This window comes from Trachinotus anak, unplaced genomic scaffold, assembly GCF_046630095.1.
Source record: "Trachinotus anak isolate AG129_WGS33_773 ecotype Australia unplaced genomic scaffold, CSIRO_AGI_Tana_v1 ptg000011l, whole genome shotgun sequence".
NCBI lineage: Eukaryota > Metazoa > Chordata > Actinopteri > Carangiformes > Carangidae > Trachinotus > Trachinotus anak.
The window spans coordinates 9057315-9080258 of record NW_027273862.1 but is presented as its reverse complement, the minus strand read 5'-3'; the positions used below and the strand labels follow the sequence as shown (position 1 = coordinate 9080258).

The window sequence follows — 22944 nt, the reverse complement described above, 5'->3', positions numbered from 1 at the left end:
TTTGCCTTCTAGCTTCATTTAAGTACCTGCCTCCCCGCCCCCCAACACATACAACCCTTCTTCCTCTCTTCATTTTCATCAAAACATTGCAGATGAGGTCTTCAGTTCAATTAATCACTCTGCAGCCCCTCCTGCACTGCACCATGATTAATCACCAAGCCCACCATGCTGCAGGGGCAGCCCTCATAGACACCTTTCTTTCTGGAAGTTGTCACTGGATGTGTATACACACCTACACCCAAACGCAGTTGCTCACAAACACACATCTAGGGCTACCGTGGAATAGGAGTTGGGCTCATTTAATGAAAGAAACCAAACTAAGTTTTCTGTCTGTCTGTTTAACCACAGTGCAGCACCTACACACAACAAGCAGCGCTTCAGTGACAGACAGTGCTGCAAGCATCGGTTATGTGTGGTTATACATGTTAAACTATGTGCCAAATTTGCCAAATCACATTCATGGGAATGGGACTGACGGACTGAAGGATGGAGGGACGGATTGATGGATGGATGGATGCACAGATGGACAACCCAAAAACATGATACCTCCAGCTGTGGGTGTCACCAGCACAGAGGCCATAACAAGGAAGTTTGAATAGAAAACTAGGAGCATTTTGTTGTGAAGTTGTGAAGCCAACTCAAAATGAGTATTTACCTAAATGGAAATCTGCATGTTACTGTATCATCCAGCTGTAAGTTATATATGTGTGTGTGTGTATATGTCCAATTGAAGGTATGACGTGAAAGCAATTGCTAAGTTTAGCCCTGATATTTGCCCTTATTGACCAATATTTATATTATTATCCCCTACCTTCCTCTGCTGTTCTGGTCCATTTTTTTCAGCTGAAGTAGATAGTACAACAGCTTGAGAGGCAGGGGCAGCTCGCTTAATTATAATAAATTTGTGGCTCTTATCTGTCCTTAGTCAACCTTGGGAATTTTAACTGCATTCCTTTTACTGCTCACTCCTCTAAGGCACAGACAACACCCATCTTTGTGTCAAATATCTGCTTAAAACACAAGACAAAGCCCTATCTACAGGCAGCTGTGGGCGTGCTAAGAGAGCAAATGATTCAGCTCCTCAGTACAGAGCAGCTTGGCCTGTGATGCATTGGATTTCTCAACATTCAGGAGACAGTAGACTCATTTTGCAAATGTACATATTTAAATTATCTCCTGATAATATGCATTACATCTTAAACACCAACAGACTGAGTGCTCACCACAGCTGAATTCATGTAAACCAAACTGCTACAGATCAATAAAATGTTCTTATGAGGTTATGAGACAATACGTGAATCTCACGTATAATGACTACTAAACAAACACACAAACAGAGCTGTTGTCTTGCAAATGCTGTTGAGGAGGCAAGCAAATAAAAATCTCCCTGCAGTGAGAAAGTGGAAGGCAGTGGTGCTGGAATAGCAGACCAACAGCACACTGCAAAAACACCGCAAGAACGCCGCTGAGAATTCACAAGTTGGCTGTGTTCCTATCAGACAATCTGCTGCCGGTGCAGTAACAGTCAAAACAACTCATGGACTTTCAAGGCTTCCTCTAATGTACATTGAGCACATTATAGCACTAGTACTGTATGACTAGAGAATGAGAATTGACCCATACTGAACATGAAGCCATGATGCAGCTCTTAAAGGATAAGAATGGCGATATTCTTCAATTTTTCTTTATGCTGCTGAATCCCAGAGGACAAAAACCAACAATGAAGTGATCTGATTAACATGTATTGCCTGTGTAGTCAAATCCCGTTGTATATTATTGTTCTGTACTATGGACCTTAAAAAAAAGTACTGAAAAGTCATAAATGAGCCACAGTGTAGTTTACCTTGAGTCAGTCTTCCAAATCCCAAACTGGTGCTGTAAATACTACAACACAGATGTATTGATTTACTGCTGAAAATATTAGTTAAAAGCTGCAATGCCCAGCTGTATTAGGACATAAACTAACTAAAAAAAAATGAACTACACATCTGTGACCCATTTTAAAATGCCTTGCACACCCACGCAGGTGTTTTCATTTGTTTGTGCTCATTAGATCTCTACTGAGGTGGAAGTTGGGTGGAGTGTTGCTGGAAATTACATGAGGTCAATGAACACAATGAACCTATAAGAAGGACAAAGACGTAACTTCCATACAGGTGCAGTTAAGCTCAGTTTTTAACAAGTCAAAATAAGTGAAACCACCGTGACTGTAAAGATGATATGTAGGGCCTTTAATAGCACATCCATTCTCAAGTAGGAATGGATGCGCTTGGGGCTGAGCGCCACAAACACATCAGATAAGTCAAAAGTACTGAGAGACGGACTAAGAAATTGTTGGTCTTTTCATGGGATTGGCTGACAATACCAAAAATTCAGAATAATGCCAGCCTAATCCTTAAAAAAGTAATTAATCTCTTGTAGACCCTGTACTTGAAGAATTATATTAATCCATCCACATTAATCCATGTAAATTCAGTATCATATCAAGTACAATGTCTTAAGATTAACTTCCTTGATCATCCATCTCTCTAAAACTTGAGTGAAATCCACCTGTGACAAATTCAATAAGCATTTCTCACTGCTGACAATTTGACGTTATAGCAGAAGAAGAAGTGTCACTATAATATTATTGACAGCTCAGCTCCACTCCAGGTCCCAGATGCATAAAACTCTGTGTAGATTCATGACTAAAACTATGTGTACGCACAACACCAGAAATATGCATAGCATTCTTTTCATCAGAATTATAAAGGTGTGCTTAGACACGATTCTGTTTTATAAATCTAACTCATTGGTAAATTGCGCACATGTACACGAGCCTGGTTTCCATTCCCACAATTAGCCATAAATGGATGAAGACACTCCCTTAAAGCATCAATTTACATACAAAAAAATGCCCCTGCCACAAGCTATCAGGCATGGGACAGAAAAGAACAACAAAAAAGAAACACAGCTTCATCAGTGGATGTTCGGGTTTTACAGCGTGAGGTGTGCACAGTCTCACCACACATTCTATGTTCATAAATGCCAGTTCATGTGCTGGAAATAGTGAACACATTGGTTTTGTGTGTACATATCACTAATGCATCTGGCCCCAGGTGTGCCAGTAAGCTTGTGACACAGCATGCTGAGACACGGCACTAGAGCACCTCAATGGTACGCAGTTCAAATGTCCACTGAGAAAGGTCTCTTTACTAGACACGACTCAGAAGGCACATGCTGGTCTATTGAAAGGCTAACGTCACCATGTCATGTAAGACTAAAACAAGCCATTATGTCCAAGAAACTCTTGATACACCTCTGACATGGAACAATTGGAAAACTCCAACATCATTTGAGCCTGACAAAAAGTTTGCTTTTAGATCACGCAAGGAAAAATAGTCTTAATGAATAGGGCTTCTTCATGAGAAGTGTTGCTCATCCAGCTGTCGATACGTCTTTCTATGCGTTTCTGATTTGTGTGCGCTGAGAGTTCATGCTCTCTCTTGCCTCCAAAGCAGCATCAGAAAGGCTGCGAGTGGTTGTTGCCTGTGAAGCTGTGGTTGGTGCACACATGGGATGCGCCAGCCTCTCTGCAATGCAATGTGTTTGACAGCTGGTTGACTACAACTGGTAATGCATTATGCAAGTGATATAATCTTTGTCTTTGATAATACACCATCTATGGCTGATCAAAGGCTCATTCAGCAATTCAAAGCAAGTAGATTTGACAAAGTAATGCATTTTAACCCATTTAAAAAAAAACAATAAAAACATGCTGGTTAGTGTGTATAGCTTATCTGCTCACTGGTGCAGTGTACATTGATATGTAGCTACTGTAAACTCTTTTCCTGGGCTGACCTTTACCTGGAATAGTGATACTTGATAAGGCCACACAGTGTAATAACACCCAGTTATTATAGTTTTAGTGCGAGTACCAAGTGAATCAATAAAGTGAGGTAGCCTGTGTCTGATCCTGACACATAGATTACAGTTTAGAGCAGCGCAATGAAGATTATTGCCACAGACATCTTGCGTTTCTTTTAACCTTGGCTATATTCACTCTGACCGTTTACATCCTCCATCAAAAATGACTGTAGTGTTGCAATTTGCAGTTCAGTTTCCATTTGAAAACTGATTCCTGTATCACTGCCAGACTTAGGGCACTGCTTGGCATAAAAATGTGGAGCACTCCGGGGTCTATGATCGTAGACCATGATTATATTCAGTGTTGTGATGCTGAATACACAAAGACCTCCACTGGTTCAAACCATGATCATAAGCTGGAACCCCTTCTCTTTATGCTCACATTCATTCTTCCTCTAATAAAGTTTCTTGACTCCATAGGGAAGGCAATTAACAGAAAAGCAGTGGTGTGCACATTTGCAGTGCCCCAAAATCATCATTTGCACATCAAACGGCCTCTGCCTTCATCCCAGTCAATTCGCATATAATACCACAAAAGGTGCATCAATGTCAAATAGAAGTCTTCATTCCAATGCAGCATCTACTGTATATCTCCTCCGCTGGGATGCTGAGGTGGGTGCACCTGAGATAGCACTGAGTAAAATGAAGGAATAAGAGGTCAGGTGAGGAGTAAAACAGATGCTGAAATCATCAGGGAAGTTGTGTTATACTTAGATACAATGAATTATCAGAGAGATGAAGGCAGCTTTCATATATCCGTTTTTCCTTTTTTTGGATCCTAGGGTTTTTAATCACCGTGGCCTAGGCTCTGTCTCATAAAGTGTGCTCAGGATTTGGGCAAAATCCAGCTGAAATAAAAGTCCACCAAACTGGAGGAACAGGGAGTTAGGACATCTTGGCAGGAACCAATTGAAAAAGTCGTCCACAATCCAAAGAAATCCGCACATTCGGATAGTACATTATTAAACAACTGTCACAATAAAAAAAATTGCCTCTCATAGTTCAAGTTCAGGACCAAAGATAAAGCCAAGTTTTGCCAAGTTTTGCCAAGTTTTGCCAAGTTTTGCCGTACTCAAATGCAGGAAAAGCTTCATGTAGGACAACGAACAGCAGGACTTTACACAATTCATTTGTCTCAAAGTTTTGCTGACAGCATGTTGTCATCTTAAATGGAAGATTGTGGGGACAGTGATCGTCAGCTATTGTTAAATATATTGTAAGCAGTGTATGCCACAAAATATAAAATATGCAGCACTTGTAATTCATATGTATTAAACAGAACTGACACACACATACAAAAACAATTACATATACACATATGCTGACAGTACATACAAAACACAGTTTTTGATGTGTCTGTGCTTCACTTACATTATTCAGCATATTGTTGATGACCTGGTTTACAGCACTCAGCTATTAACAGAAGTTTCCATCACACAAAGCTGAGAGGAAAAAGGTTTGATAATGTTACCACTGACTGCAGTTACACTTCAACTATCCAGCTAGCATAACACACTAGTTGGTATACATGCATTATTCATGTATTTTCTCTTCTCAGAAGGACACATTAAATATTTGTTAACTTATAAAAGCATCATGCAACACTCTGCACCTCAGGACTATTAATTTTCCACACACGCTTCATTGTAAAGCTCCATCTGCTACACCACTGGTCCTATTAAGGCAAAGAAGGAGGGCTTGAATATTGGAGAGGAGCAGTTACACTTCAAAGATGGCGAACACAAGGGAGAGAGACCAAAAATAAATAAGGAAACATTGTGCAGCCACTCTCAAACAACTATTGCTACATCTCAGCTCCCAGTGATGTTGTATATTGGCAAGAAGGGCACAACAAAATGAGACACATGGCACTGTGACTTTTATAATTGATTTTTTTTTTAAATATTTTCACTCAGCATCTCTGTTCATTTTATTCCTGTGGACGAAACAATGACTCCAGTTAAAATCAAACAGAAAAAGCTAATGCTTATTTAATATGAAGGAACATTTGACCAAATGTCACATTTAAACTTTTCCCCCCTGTCTTCCTCAGCTGTGAAATTCAACTATCTCTGGGATAACTTTCAATAATTTTAGGATTAAAAGCAGGGTGTGCATTGCATTATTTATTGTTGTAATTTTTATTTTTTTAAATAGTCCCATTAAATCATCTTCATTAAACACCCCACGTTAGTATCCATAACTTCACTCTTAGGCTAATTACATTGCATTATAAATAGAATTTGGTTCTTTTCTGCATCGATTAATTAGGTTCTATGTTACTTATAGAAACATATTGTATTACTGATTCAACCATGTTTAGACTCCAAACAAATGAAGATGAAATAAACCACAGTACACATTACTGTTGAATTCTATAGGTTTTTGTGTCATTTTTTGTTTGTTTGCTTATTTCCCCAAGTAAAATTAGACAAAAATCAGGCCAGAACACAAAGCATTCTGAAACCTGTTTTTCTATTCATTAATTTTCTTTGAGCCCGGGCCTCATCACCCGTCTCTCCAAAACATGCCAGCCATCATTTATTTCAGAATTCATCCCAGACAGTGATTTGATGTTTATGGGTACCACGCACGTTATTTTAGATCGCAACGTGGGATTCAGTGACTGGATTGTCAGATATGTGACAAACGTCTTTGGTTGAATTGTTGCTATTGAAGACACTGGAAAATACAATGTGTTTTTATAAATGAGAGCATCTCAGTGATACACTTGCTGTCACACATAAGACAATTAAAGATAATTCTGATCAGGGACAGTGTGAGAAAGTATCAAACACTGTGCGGTACCATGCAAGGCCTGCAGCCTGAGTAAGAAGGCAGGTCGGCCACTGCACTGTAGCTGTAGAGCCTCTGACTGATGTAGCCTACTTATTTCTAACAGTAGTGTTAATTACATTTTGCAAAACAACAGCTATCAAGGAGGGTTGGCGGAGATCACCCATAGCAGATAGAATTATTTGTAATATTAACAGCCTAAAATAAAATGATTACAATGCGTATAATGATGAATACAGACTAATATGCACCCAATTAGTTAATTAATAATCGGGCTAGTTTGATGGCCTTGCTAGTTCACAGCTCCAATAGAAAGATTGATGCAGTGCCAAATATTCAGGATTATCAATATTCGAAGTTCAGCTCAACTTTCTACCTTTAATTTATGTAATTATCCTTTGTCAATAACTCAGTCAGGGTCACCAACACCATTTCAAAACTGTTTAAAATCCAAAACTTGAAGCTGTCTGAATAAAACTCCTGTGGTTCAGTATGACAGGGTGCAGCAGCACAGATCCCTAACAGACTGTCGGTAGCCAGTGGCACTGAGCTCCAGAGAGAGATAAACACAAAAGGACTGAGGAAGTAGCTGTCCCACCTGTCTTTTGCTGTTTCAGCAGATTTCGCATATGTGTTCATTTTCAGTTGTGTGATTCATGTTCATTTAAGATTGTCTGCTTTGTGTCAGGGATTAAAATAAAAAATACAAAAAGCAAATATACTATTCTATTTTTGATTTAGGATTTTAAAAAAAAAGCAACAGCAGCAAGAACACCCAGCAAGTAAGTTTTTGCGCTAGTTTGATCAAATCAGAGCTGAAAGTCATACACTCACATTTACCCATAATTCTCAACTTCAAGACAGAATCTACATAAATATTCTTAAGACTTAAATATTTAGTGGCTGTGAATGTACTATGCAGTTTTTTTTTCTGATCAACTCCCTGTAGAACTCACTGGGATAAATCTAGAGGCTCTTGCAGCCTCCTTGCTACATGCAGTGCACAGAAAAAGGTCTTTATAATTTAACAACGTGCCTGCAAAATAAAACAACATTTCTCAGAGTGAAAGCAAGTAAATTGGTGATTACATGCTGATTTACTGAGTGTAATAGTTCTGAGGGGAACGTAGCATCAGTTCATTTTTTAACAAAGAGTTTTGAATGCGTTGCATAATCAAAAGTTCCATTGCTTCCTTACATACACCCACTAAAAATTCTTTTAAAGCTCAACAGGAGATGTTTCATAGCCAACATTGATAAGCACGTCCCTTGAGTATAAAATTCCTCTCCCTGCCTGTAGTATCACCTCAGGATTCAATCAAGGCCACTGTTATCTAAAGTCCCTGTACCCTTGTGATTACATTTCAAACCTTTAAAATGTTTTCAGTAGATGAGCCACTGCATTGTCAAGTAATTTAACACTCCAGCTGCTTGCCTCTTGGCATAATTAACATATCCAGTGTGTCTCTAATTAAGCAATCTGGATATGCCCATTAGTAAAATGTTAAAAAAAAAAAAAAAAAAAAAAAAAAAACATAAACACTGTAAGATTAAAATTGCCCATTTTTTATCAAACTTGATGGGGTACCAATCTCCTATTACTATTAATTGAAAATATGTTTCAGAGACTAAATGCAATATATACGATGCCGACAAGACATGATTATCCTCATGATTGACCATATCAGAAATACAGATCAAGACAGGGAAGCAGACTTCAAAAATGTCAGATGTTCATCCTGCGTATTGTCAAGACAGAGATGGGGCGCGCAGGTTTTCAACAAGCTATTAATGCGATGTCTGGTCCATAATCGTGCCATGAAAAGCCAAAATATAAAGGCCACTAAACAAACCGGCAGAGTTTAGAGGGCTGGCTGAAACTGCCCAGAGGCTCATTAAAGCAGCCTGCCTCTCTTCTCTTGAAAGTGGTTCCACTGGAGGAGTCACCCATAGAAACTCCAAACTGACAGAATATTTCATTAGAAGCCTTGAATATTTCATTTGAATACACATCTTGGGATGCATTTCCTCTTTCCTCTCATACACTGGCAAGTAGGTACTGCAACAATTAAACACACTCATCTGCATATGAAGAGGAGCCTGTAAATTCTGCACTAAGGGGATGCAACCCTGGCCTGCATTTTGAACAGGGTTATTCATGGGATTTAAGGGACGGAGGTCATGTAAAATTCCCAGGCATAAAATTCCAGGGTGTAGCACCAAGGCCCATCAGCTGGCTCATCAACACACCTCACAATGCTCATTACCACCCTGGCTACTCCACACCCCATCTGACGTCCTGTGGCCCATAAAACCAACATCCAGCTCTCCCGGCCTGTCTGCCCCGGCATAACCATGGCAACCACTCTCTCGTTCACAACCCCTCATAGATATTTTTTTCTCCACAGCTACATTTCCTGAAGGCTGGTTCACACAAGCATGACAGCTAGCCATCCAAGTAGTGTTAAAGCACTTCAAGGGGAAGTAGTGACATCGTCATGTCTTGATTCCCCCCTGAAAAAAAAAAAAAGTGGGAAGACAGATGAAAATCATTCAGGACAGCTGTGTTATAATCATTTTAGAACTGATATCTCATTAGTGATTTACTATAATGCACTGAAGCTATTCATCTGAAATGTGGCAACTGTTATTGTATCTTGGCCATTTTGCCTTCCTGTAGCTGCTGTGCATTTATGAGATACGCCAACTGCCTTAGCGCTCAATCTCAGATCCCACATCCAGATTGTCGTTACAATAAGTACAAAGGCTTTGAGTGAAACTATTACTAAACTATAGATTATATTGTTGTTGTTTTAAATCATGAATCTGTCAATATGTATGGAGTTTTATTCCACCTCTATCTTCGTACCAACAAATCTTTCACATGCCAACAATATACATGCATCTATAACGCTTTCTATTATTTTTCCATGACAACTAAATGCAGCATAACTACAGCCAACTCTGTTAATAAAACAGTTAAGATCATCCATGTCAGTTTAAGGGCATTTTTTGTTTCATTTTAACCTGGGGTTTCTTTTGCTACTCATTGCAAACATGCTAATCTGAGATGGCCATATGAACACTGGAATTTAAGCTCCCTTGTGAAACAGACTTCATTGGGGACTTTTTTTGAACAAGATGGCCGTAATGTTACAGATAACGGCCGTCTCCCGAGTGAGCTTTAATTCCAGTGTGTGGTTGCCATTCTAATTTTCATTGCAATAACATAGGCATACCCTAGTAGTTGCTATAATTGCCTCAGAACTGATGAATGTACCACATTAGCTATTGTTCCAATATGGCTTCTGTGCTATTGCATGTTTAATCAGATATAAAAGTTAAGAGCCATCATCAGTGAAGCTTCAGAGGTCAGCAATGAGTTACTGAGACGTCTTCCCCTAACCATGGTAATCAAAGTAACAGACAAGGAGCCATTTTCTGTGGCAGGAATGTCACACATTTATTTTTGCTTTCTTGTTTATTAACTTAAATGCATCTTAATTTTGACTTCCTTGTTCTTCATATTCTGATCAACTTCTGATCATCTACTGTATCTCCCTCACTCTATTAATTCATTTTTCTCTTTTCATTGTCTCTGTGTCTGTTACTATATCTGGTGTTCACTGTTCAAGCTGCACGTGACAATTAGACTGACACGATGACAAGTTTTGTACTTACGACTTAACAGCTGCTGACACCTCAGCTCTTGTCACCTTTAATATCAAAGTAACCAACAATGACAACTCTGTTTACTTCAGCATTCTGAAAAAATAGGCAAAAAATGCAATGTTCAGTCACTGCTGATCATTTATTCAAACAGTGCCGTTGATCCTACCAATCAACTTTCTGTAAACCATGTGGCTGATCTTCTAATATACTAAATAATAATATACTAAATAATAAAATCAAAAAATAATAATCTAATATATAATAAATAATATCATCAGGACTGTGTGGGCATGGTTAAATCAGATGTGATTGACAGTGGCCTGACAACTTAAGCAAACAATGTACAATCAACTGTCATTCAGATTCATTCATCATTTCAGATTTAAATGCTGCAAAATCCCGACTGGCGCACGGAAGTACATGTGTCACCTTCTTCCGACAAAGCCCCTTCAAACCTTCAAACTAGTGAGAGAAGCAGGGAGGAAAACACATATCTCTCCTGTGAACTAAGCAAAACTGTTCTAACGTTGCCAGAAAATGTTGCCTTCACGCAGGACACCATCAGGGCCTGCACCACTTGAACGATGTAGCAGATGAGGCATATGAAAGCAACAAATGTGTTCCGCTCTAATGCAGTAGGTGGTGTTGCACAAACCCATTGCATTGGTACAATTAAATACTGAATAAATTACCAAGTAAGTAATGGTTACTTGCTTCCCACCGGCTGTTTTACTGGTGACTATGATGAGCTCGTATTTATGGTCATTTTAAATCACTGTGTTGTTCTCACAACTTTCATTTACAACAGGGCAGGAATTGTATACCAGCATCATCTGGTACCGCTCCTACTTCAAAGGGAAAATTCTTCAGTTCTCAACAGGAATGTTCATTAAAAGCTGGTGACACCAGTCTACAATGAAACTAAAGCAGTGATGTCACTTATAATTTCATTGTTGATGTTGATTTTTTTGTGTAGTCACATACAAAACCGCTTTAAAAGACAGCCTAACAATCACTACAGTAACAATTACAGTCATGGTTGGATATTTAGCCTTTCAAGCATAACAAGTCTAATTTAATGCAAAATAAACTGCATTGTGCAATTGCCTCTTCACATGTCATTTTTACTGAATCTGTACCAAAACAAAATCTGAATGCAGTTAGATATAATTAATTATGTGAGTTCAGTTGGCTTAAGAATAACCTCTTCATCTGTGTAGTAGTAAGGTCTGTTATAAACGGCGTCGGTTTATTGTGAAAGCATTAGAGCAGTTTGCAACAGTTGTGTCTATGGAGGCGCCTTTGTGGATATTGCGATAAATATTGCATGCTCAGATATGTTTTATTGGACTACATATGACAGCTGGCCGCAGAGTGTGAAACTGCAGCGTGTCTAGATAGTGCTTTTGGGTCAGAGAGAGATCATGACGTCTCCGAGCGAAGAGAACTCTAGTATCAAAGAGCTGCCTTGGAGAGGCGACAAGGAGGAAGAGGGCCATATCATGTTGAAGCTTGAAATATTTATTTGATATAACAGACACAGTTGCTGTAGCTCAAGTGTGACATGATTGAAAACCACAGCAAGCCATTAATGTTTCACATGTGGTTACGAGTAAAAGATTAACCACATCCATTTTTTCAATTATTCTAATTTTATCTATACAGTCAACAAAGACTTGTAGGTAATTAATCATATTGCTCACTTTTCTCCCCATTTTTCTGGCATGTTCATGAAACATATTGTTTCAAGTGAAGACGCTGCCTTAAATGAATTCTTATTAGCCATCTAAAAATAGTCTCCTGGTTCCAGGGTCTAGGCTGCCTATAATCTGACAAGCACAGAGGGAGCATCATGACCAGCCAGCTGCCGGAGCCTCAGTGAAAAACATAGGGAATATGGGCATTATATAAATCTCTTGTGGAATATCAGTAGCTGTTATGAAAGATTTCTTGCTGATCATTAGCAGTGGCAAATCAATATAAGGGAGACAGCCATTGTTTGTGTCGTGTCTCACACTGTACCATATGACTGCTGTTCTGATGTTGATTGTTTTATCCTTTTTTTCCAGGAGAAATGTTCCACCATCATCATCATCATCATCATCCCACATTAATTTGTCATTTACTGTGGGACATTCACACAGTGAGGATAAGCTATTGGAGTTTTGGGATATCAAAATAAAGGCAGACTTTTATGAGATCCCATTGCTGTGAATTTACACTGAACTTAGGCTTCTTATGACTGTACTGCATATAATGTTTTTATGTTTTGTTCATTCATATTCACGCTATGGCCCCATTCTTTTTCCAAATCTCTCTCTCCTTTTCATTATGTTGTCCACATCCATATTCATTTGTAGTGCAGTCCTAGAGCCAGCACAATAACATGATTTGTAAAGCAATTGCATGGCCTTTATCTGCTGTACATCTGCTCATTGTCTATTTATGTGTTTGTGTATATGATTACTGTCCCTAACAGTCAGATCTTCTTACAGCTTTTGGGTAAAGATCAGCACCTTATCGCTATCACCAAAAGTAACCAACAGTTCTTAAAAGAGAGCATTTCCATGTACGGTTCAATGTGATTTTTGACACACTGATGCATTATAAAAATAATGTGCAATGTTAAATTCTTAGGGCATTTATTTTACAGATACATCTACAGATACTCACTGTTCAAGTAGCTTCCAATATGAGGATACTATTATTCTGGCCTATACACTGTATTTCAATCTATATTTTATAAAGTTAGAGCAACTAAAATAGCTTGGTTAACTCAGCAATTCTCTAGCAGAATGGGGAACACCATTTACAGTCCAGCTTCCCTTCAACTGCAGGGTCATCTGGCTATAGGAATGGCAACTGACTCAGGAATGTAGTGTGCAGTGTGACCAGTAAACAGCAAGATGACAAGTTTCTACAATTATAACAACCAAAAGCTAAACACTAAATATGGTGACAACCAGAAGAAAACTCAGCAGGGTCTGTTTAAATCCATGCCTTTTCTACATGCTCAAAACAAATGATAGTAAGTTGTGCCATTTGCTCTGCTTGACTGTAACTCTTCAGCTGGAGTGAGACTGTGACATAAATGTGTGCTCTCATCTCATTCTAGAAAATGTTCGTGAAATCCTCACAAGACCATTTAACTCCTGGGATCAAGAATCAAACACCAATGTGATCAACATACACTTACACAGAAGCAACAGAGGATGAGCTCACTAGGAGCGACTGCTTTGGGAATATCAGTGTCTTTGAGTGTGTGTGTGTGTGTGTGTGTGTGTGTGTGTAATCTGTCTTCTTGCACTCTCTTCAGTCACCATGGGCAAGTTTCAATGTCTGCAGAGCCAACGACCTGGATTCCAGTCCGCTGAGAAGAAGGTGGGGATGCAGGATAACAAACTGCATGAGGGACCGCAGCAAGGATTGGCTTTAACACATGCACCAATTACAGTGAGCACAGCGTGCATCCTTTTCCAAACACTGCTGAACGCGCCACACACCCCCTGAGAAAACATCTGCTTCTGTACACAGATCCCAATTCTACTCCCACATATACACGGATATTATTCTGGTACACATGAGAGCGCACACACACACACACAGAAATTGTAAACACACATTACTGCGCACTAAATAAAAATAAAAGCTCTTTGTTAAATAATAAGGCACATTTTAATTTCCTTCTGTCACATCAAAATAGAATTGGAATGAATATCTCTTTTGATATTAACCTTACGGTCACCAACTGTGAAATTCAAAATTATTTCCAAACACACCAAAATAATTCTAATTTAATTTTTCATTATTTCTATTTTGATACAAATGAACAAACCATTTTCTTAAATTCAATCCTATTTTTACTTAGCTAGATTCACAGACTCAGTATTCTGTCCTACAAGCACGTCTTTCCTTGGACATCAAAGTCTGTACCGTCTGAGTAATGTTTTCAACACTCTTTTGGCTGAGGTCAATAATGAAATTAGTCTAGTGGAAAAGTAAAAGTAAAGTAAATTACAAAAATATCAAATATAATCAATCATCGTGATGGCAATAACTACAAAAAATAATAAGATCCACCTACTGTTTGTCAGTCTACAGACAGACACAGCCACAAAATGAAGAGGTAACAAGCATTCCTCCAAACACAAGAAAGTATACAGTAAAAATACACGTCCTGTTTCATTTAATTACAATATAATTAATGTATAATTGGATATTCAGCCGTCTTTACATATTATGTGTATAGGCTATGCTGGATTGACCTCTGAATAAACCATCATCTAATCATGACCCAAGATGCCACTGCAACATAAAAAGACAAAATGACCCCATGTAAATGGACTCCTGAGTCACATGGGGATTTTATGATATGCCCAAATCACAATGAATAACCCAAGGTTTATCTCTAAAGGGAACGAGCTAATTCATCCTGAATAGGAAAAGGTAGACGCTCTATATCATTAGTTCTTCTGGTTTTGACTTTCCATCTAGGGTTAGTTCAGAATTGTTCGTTCAAAATTCATCATGTTCAAAAGTTGGTGCAGCAACAGTCTGCAGATTAATGAAGATACTAACCTAAAAAAAAAAAAATTTTTTTTTTTAAATGTCCTCTATTTTTGCTCAAGAACAAAGCTGGTGCCAAGATGTGCAAAGTCATTATTACATTTAGTAAGATGCGCAGAGGGATGTTAATTTATTTGCTTGTCAAAGATTTAAGAACTACATGTACCACATGCTTGTATCACCACCTAAGTGGCACTTTCAGGGTGTGGATGTATGCTACCCATCAAAACCAGATTTAATTTCAACCCTTTTGATTTGGTTATGTATTCTTCTGTTAAGTTTGTAATTTTTCTTCTTTACTTTGGAGATTACATATGCATATATATTTTACTTTTTTTCTTTAGCCTAACGTCACGGCCTGGCATACGCACATTTGCATTCAGCATTTATTCATTATTCATCATCAAGATCAACAGACCAAGACAGAGACATATCAGAAAGTAAGCAATGAAAGCAACACCAGAGTTAGGACTTATTAGTATGGGTTATCTCAAAAATAGAAATTGGCTTGATAAGAAAGTACAGAATCAAAGGGAATTATCACACAGCCAGACACTCAAAACTGCTACCTCTCCTACTGACACTGAGGTGGGTGGAGTTTGCAGCACAAACTGTTACAAATTTAGGTATGAATTAGTGCCTGTGTTGATGCAGATATCCTGTTCTTACAAAGGCAAGAGAACAGAGCTAATGTTGAGGCTTCAGTGAGCATAAACAGGCTTCACTTTGATATAAATTTTCACACACATCAAAAAGTCTGTGCTGGCATATATCTGTTTTCTGATTCTTACCAACAGTCCTAATTCATTTATCTATTTATTTATTAATGGTTGTATTTCAAATTAATGTTTGTGTGAATGTATTATTGTATATAAATTCAGATAATTATGTCCAAGTCTGTAAAATACTATCAATGTCAGGATTACAAACTGAAATCTTGCATTCGTGCCCAAATAAATGACCTCCTGTGTTTTCCTACACATCAGACTCTTTGGCTATTCAATACAGATTCCAAGTTGATATCCTGAAATCTTTCTCACCCAGATCATATAGGGATCAATGCACACTGGGCCCCCTGAAAAATCTCACACCACTTTTTTTTTTTTCAAGCAAAACTCCAGACACCATTTTCTCTGGATAATGAAAATCATTTCTTATGTTGTGCAAATGGGATTATTATAGAGGCTTGTCAGTTTATGAAGTAAATGCCTTGAACAGACTGTATTCCTTTTTGTGCAGCATTTACAGCAGTGCAGTTAGTGCGCAGATGCAAATGAACACAAATATAACATTTTTTTGTCTATTAAATAAGGAAATACATACATGATTTAATAAAAGTTAGTGTAGTTTTAGCCGAATGCATCAATACTATTGTCCTGCGCACATTACTCATGACAAGAGTTTCATTGTTGCCTTAAACATAAATCAAACATAACATATTTGAGGTGCTGCTCATTTATATTTTGGGTGCCACATACAGTATTTGTGCTTTGGGACTTACTAGCTCCCACACAGGAACCATTTCCTCCTAGGAGAACAGGAGATTGGCCATTATTGAACCCTGCAGTGGTGCAGTAGGATTGCAAACTGTTGCAATATTTATATAAATTTGACAGTGTTCATTCATAGTTTTCTGTTGTGGAATAAAATTCAATTTGCATACTTGTCACTAAATTAATTGTCTTAGCCAAATTCTCAGATTTGTAAACTCTCATTGCCAACTGTGTGTTGTCTCAGCACCTAATGACATGAATGATGTGTGAGGGCAAACAGAGGATGGTGGAAATGGTGATGGTGGAATTTCAGCCTGCTTTTCTAACAAATGTAATGACACAAAAGTCATGCACTGTGATGCCATTTCTGTGAAAATTGGCTTGACCAGAGTAGCACAATTATAAACAACTAGAAGAGGCAACCATGTCTTGCCAACAAAACACAATGTAAGGCTGTCAAACTCACCTCTGCATCCATGACTCGACAGTGACTATGTAGGTCAACACCCTCTGACAGGCTCTATATGCTCAGGGAGCGCGGCTGCACATTGCAGAGGCAACTCATGCACAGAGAGACAGATACACTCACACACACTCTTCAACCATTACAGGCTAAACACAGTCAGGCCAGGTGCAAAAAGAGGTCATGAACATTAAGCACTGAGCAACTAACACTTCTCTACAGCATCATAGAAGATGAGGAGGCAGTGACATCACACAGCTCAGCTCATTTCACTTGACTACAGTACTTGACTACAAAAATGTTGTTATGGCCAAAGTGGGCAGTTAGCACTCAGGAAGCTCCCAACATAGAAACCACTACAGTTCCACTCAGAGGTAAGAGCAAGATACAAATCCATGTTTCACATAAAATTATGTTGTGATTAAAAAGGCACAACATACTTAAACTTATGTTCCAGAGCATCGGTAAGTGCAAGGTAGTCATTCACAGGCATGACAGGTAATCACGCCGACAGACTTCAGCTCTCACTGTAGCTACTATACGTTGGCAGGTTCATAAATGTAAAAAAAAGTATTTAGCATGAGAAAGAGCCACAATACACTGGCCATAAGGCAGGAGTCCCTAATTACTGCCTTGTGGGGCCTTGCTTATCATCAGCAGCAATTTTTGTGCGGCAAATATTCCCACAACAGCCTTTGATGTAATTACTTTCCAAACAGCTCCCCTCTAGCCAATATCCTGTTCTAAATTCATGGCTTGGCTTGTTTGCAACGTCACTGGAACACACACGTTTTTCATTTCTTGCCCTGTAGAGAACAGAAATGCTGCAGCTCCACTGACATGAGGGAGCAAACCACACAACATTCACAACCACGGCAGAGAGAGTAAACAGGTGATTCATAAATAAAAAAAATGTTATGGCCAAGTCTAAGATTTTTAGTTAACAGAAAATGCCATATTTATGTGACAGCGCAGCAAAAATTTGAACTACACGTTTAGTTAGATTTGTGCTGTGTGTAATCTGTGTGATCAACAAATGGAGTTGTGAATATAAACACATTCTGTCAGCAAAGTACAAATTTAAAAGGAGAAATTCTGTGGTGGATCATTGAGCTCAGAAAATAAATCAAAATGTAAAATGGAGGAAAAATCAGCATTCGAAATATTATCCAACGATGCAATTAAGAGAAAAAGTCTAAAGCAATGCTAGCAGCTCACTTAGGCTGCACTAGCTAAAGCTACATGCTAAATGTTAACACATCCTAATTGCTTGCAGATGCTTATTGGTACTAAGAATGAACTAAACCAAAGTATCAGACAAATTAAATGTTTTCCCTGATGATGGTGCTAGCAGAGAGGTTATGGGATCACCAAACGTATTACAGTTCATCCTCAGGGGGGCATAAATGACTAAACTTTAAATTTCAAACAATCTCAAGACGTTTAACCAAAAACCACAAATGTCATCTTCTGTGAACCATGAATGCATGACCAAATTGTTGTGCTAATCCAGGTAACAGATGTTGAGATATGGATTTGTGACAACTTTGACCTACGGAGGCACTACAGGAAAAGTCAGGGCCTCACTGGAGTCATGAGATTCATCTTCAGGGCACCATGGATGTGTCCCTGATGTCAATAAAAAACAAAAAAAACTAACAAAACAAAACCAAAACCAAAAAGTTAAATTGTTGGTGGTGTTAGGAGAAAACTCAGTGGATCAACAGAGACAGGAGGTTTCATCATGTGGTCACCAAGAATGTCTTTACAAAAGACTGAGAAGACTGTCTTTAGAACCATGCCACTGTGGTGAACAACGAAAACTAAATAGTTATAACTGCCCCTTCAATGTTGAGAAGATTACTGCTGATGTGTTAGCAGCTCAGCGAACATCATATTTGAATTCGAGTTTATTTACCAAGCAGCCACCACTTTCCATCCTTTCTTTGTTTGGTGCCCCTACTCTTTGTTTGCTGTCATTGATATTTCAGTAGAATACAGGTTAATTCAATTTTCTCTTCGTCTGTACACCAAACCTCCTCAGTTTTAATATACCTGTGTAAAATATAGTTTATTAAAGGCAGAGAACTGATGACAATTAAACTGAACTTCCCGGCCAGTGTGCCTGCTTGATAAATAATTCATGTCTGCAGGTGCAGAATCCAAGGATCAAAACGCTTAGTAAATTTAAGCTCAAAGAGGCTTCAAAAGCATCGAGAATCATGTCCTTTTCATCACAATGGCACTCCTTAAGGATAGCTAACTCTGCTGAAAAAATAAATCGGTGTATTGGGGTAGCTGTCGGAGTTCAAAATGTCTATGCTGTAACACATTGTCATGTGAGTAATTGGGATTCATTTTATACATTTTCATTCAGCAAAGGCTCTTTCTGCGCCCCACCACTTTTCACTGTGTTTTCAAGAAATACAGTTCCTAGCAAATATTGAAATGTGCCTTTTGAAAAGATCTTTTATTCATGTACTGTTTGTATAGATATAAATAAAAAACAAATAAGTCTCATTGTGATGTAAAAAAATCTGTTTTGGGTGCCTTTCATCAAATTTTATGACTACTGCAACTTTATTAGTTACCAAAGTGTTCAGCCAGGCCATCGACCTTGACAAAAGTGCAATATCCAATTTCACTTCTGGCTTTGACGGAGCCAAAATGATAATTTTAAACAGGCAGACATAATTTTGCCTAATAGAATACATTATCACACTGGAATGGCCAGAATTTACTTTGTCATAAAAGCCTGTAATGCGCTGCTGAAAGTTTGCTGTCACACACTATGAAATAAAGATCACAAACTAGAGGTTTTCAAATGAATGTGACCTTTTAAACTAGGTATTTGTCAATGCTTTCACAAATGCATCACCATCTTCATAATGACTTGACATGAAATCTGCTTCAAAGGACCGTTACATATTTAGGGTGGGGTGGAAAGGGGGAATGCATTTCTGCTCATGTAACTTGACAAATTGTGCTTCAAGGTTTCTATTTATATCTTTCTCATCTCACAGGGAGGGTAGAATCTTCCCTATTCCCTCGCGGTTTGCCAGAGGCTTAGTGTGACATATTGCTAATCTGGTTATTATGCAATTTATCAGCCGTCTCTCTTTTACAGCCGTGCATGGATATTATGCAGGTTTCTTATGAGCCTAACTGCAATAACACTGCAAGGAGCTAATGAGCAGCCACTACTACTGTGGTAATACATCTCAAGTCACTTCAGGGTACTCTTGTTGCAACAACTTGTTAGTCTAAGTCACTCCATTAAACTAACCAAATTATTTTTTTGCTAATGATATAGGGAGCCTCTCAGGCTGGAACCAATGGATTGTGAACAAAACAAGAGAGGAGGATGTCATCAGCTTCTTCTTGTTTGACAACAAATACTTCAGGAAAGAGAAGTTACACCCGTTGCTGCAGACCAACAGCTGGTACCCTGAATGGATGCCTGCTTCCTTTGGATCCATTCAGGCTACTGGCTCATGTGTGGCTTTTCTTTGCCTCTGGTATCTCACAACATATGAGGTGTGTCCACAGCCAAAAGAGGAAGCTGTTTTTGCGATGTCAGCCATACCTTGATATGAATGACAGACTGGGACTGGCCTGAAGCAAAGATCTTCCTGAGCCTTAGATGGTCATCCTTTCCAGCAGTGGCTGTATTTTTGCAGCATCAGCTAATTATGGGTGACCTGTCATTAAAGACACGTAAATCAGAACTTAATGTGATTCAAGAGTCTTGGTGAGACACTGGGCGGGAAGTATGGAGTCCCCTGATTTAATGGGCCCTGAGCCGAAGGGGATATAAGTCTTGATAATGATGGCCAAGTACAGTGTATTGATCACCGCTCCCTCTGGTGTCTATGTGGGTTAAAGCAACCAGGAAGGAAATTGAACTGGGATTTCTCAGCTGTGTAGAGCAAGCTTACAGAAGCGAGGTGGTCAAAATAACTTGACTAATGTGTTTGTGTAAGACCACTCTGGTTCACTTTGTCATTTCTACAAGATGCCTACTCATTTGTCCTTCTTGCCACAGCTGTAACAGAAAGCCAATTCAGTAGGGATTTTGATAATAGATTGTTCTTATGCTTTCTTTCCAGGGAAAAGAAAACACTAACTTTGTCTTTCATTTGCAGATGACAACTGTCTGGGAAATATATGTACACAAAGGATTGTGTTCTTTGGAAGTAGGTTCATGATTTGTAACTCTTTAATTGTCAAAAGGATAAAGATTCACACACAGTGGATGCCAAGTACTGAATTAATGTTAAACTCTTCAATGTGCAGTCCAAGTCTGTTCTACACACAATTCCCTTCCCTGTCAGCACTCCTTCATGAACGTGCTAAATGCTGGCAGAGGCTGCTCTGGGAAATTGTTAAGACAGTCAGAGCTCCCTCTAATTACAAGACAACAGCAGCAAAAGTTTGACAGTTAGCGGTTTGGCATTTTGCATTCCCATCATTATTGAAATGAAACATTAAATATTTATCATATACGAGTCAGGGGGAGAATCACTTTGCCCAGTGTCATTAAGATTTTGGTTAATTATCATGGCCCATTGGGTCCAGCACCTCCTGCAATGTGCTACTACCCTCTGTCCATTATCCACTATGTAATTATCAACACACTCTGTCTAGCCACCATTATAGAATTTGCTCTTGGAAACATGTCCATAATTATCTCAAGATGTTGATTTGGCTTTTAACGACTGTTAATGGAAAGCTCCTGTTAATTTGCCTGGTTTTGAAACCAAAAGACATTTATGGAGACACTTGGGAACGCTATCAGCAATTACCTGTTCCTGCAGTTCCCAAATCAGTGTTTTCAAAACTGCTTTCCTACCGTATTTTCATGACACAGTATACGAAAATTAAAAGGACAACGATAATGTCCTATTTAGGTGTCATTCTGTTTTCAGTTTGTCAAGCTGAATATTGTATCTTTCAGAAACGTAGGAAACCCATCACTGTCTGATACACAACATCCGCGGAAAGATCTAATGAAAACAGTCCGACATGCAAGACTGGCACAAACCTTGGGCAGATCTTGAAAAGAAGGATCTCACATCTGACACAGTCCCTCCCTGGGTAAAAAACTGTGGGAGGGAAATAACAGAGAATATTAGAAAGATTTAAGAAAACTGATTTGAATACACCTTACACTGAAAGGTTTTTAAATAAAATTATAAATACTATGAAGACTATGAAGTCTACAAGAGTATATAATTTAGATGCATTTTTGATGAATATCTTAAAATATTTCTTTTAAAAGAAGAAGAAAAAGAAGAAGAAGAAGAAGAAGAAGAAGAAGAAGAAGAAGAAGAAATGTTGTATTTATTATTGTTTCACTGAGTAAACCTACTGGTAAAATACTTTTATGTCTGACAAAGGTGTTTACCACTGACAGTGTTACATTCATGGCCAGTGTGTGGGACAGCAGTAACACTCACCAGGGCCGAGACCGCGTCCCTCTCCAGATGAACAGCTTCCACCACTTTTAGCTAAATTGGTAATGTTTGGTTTTCTGCTAACGTATTTCTAACAGTTATTTACCAGGGTTAATGTTGTCTTAGTTACCGCGATACAGGCCACACCAGGTGAAACTTGTAATCTCCCTTCACACTCCGATAACAACGTTTCATTTCGCTAAAGATAAAGACATTTGCTGTTAAGTTCATTTATGTTTCCCAGCATCTCCCCATCTCTCGTTCGCATTAAAGGTCAAAGGGCGGTTGGTACTGTCCACTGATTGGTTAACACATCCTCTTCCACTGATTGGCTATATGAAACATCAGTTTAATTAGGTCAAATGAATTAAAATTAAGATCTATGACAGTATGATACTGTGAAATCATTGGAGTGGCGAAAAAAAAAACTTTTTAAAAGAATAAGAAAATAAATGTGGAAATAAAGCAGGAATAAATAAAAGAATTAAAAAAAAAATGCTTTTTCCCATATTGCTTTTTTGTTTTTACCCTATTTCTTTTGCCTTTAGCTATTGTTTTTGTTTTTCCCCTTTTGCCTTATTGCCCCTATAAG

General features: G+C 38.5%; 1 long non-coding RNA gene across 3 annotated transcripts in view; it reads right to left on the bottom strand.

The window, feature by feature from the left end:
• LOC139627420 (uncharacterized) overlaps nucleotides 1-22639 on the bottom strand; it is a 95629-nt gene extending 72990 nt beyond the window's left edge. For all 3 annotated transcript variants that reach the window (XR_011692570.1, XR_011692568.1, XR_011692569.1), the window contains exons 1-3: nucleotides 22356-22639; nucleotides 21941-22001; nucleotides 20483-20597 (exon numbers count right to left, since the gene is read on the bottom strand). This is a non-coding gene — a long non-coding RNA (uncharacterized lncRNA). The remainder of the gene's footprint in view (nucleotides 1-20482; nucleotides 20598-21940; nucleotides 22002-22355) is intronic.
• Between the last annotated feature and the right edge of the window lie 305 nt (nucleotides 22640-22944).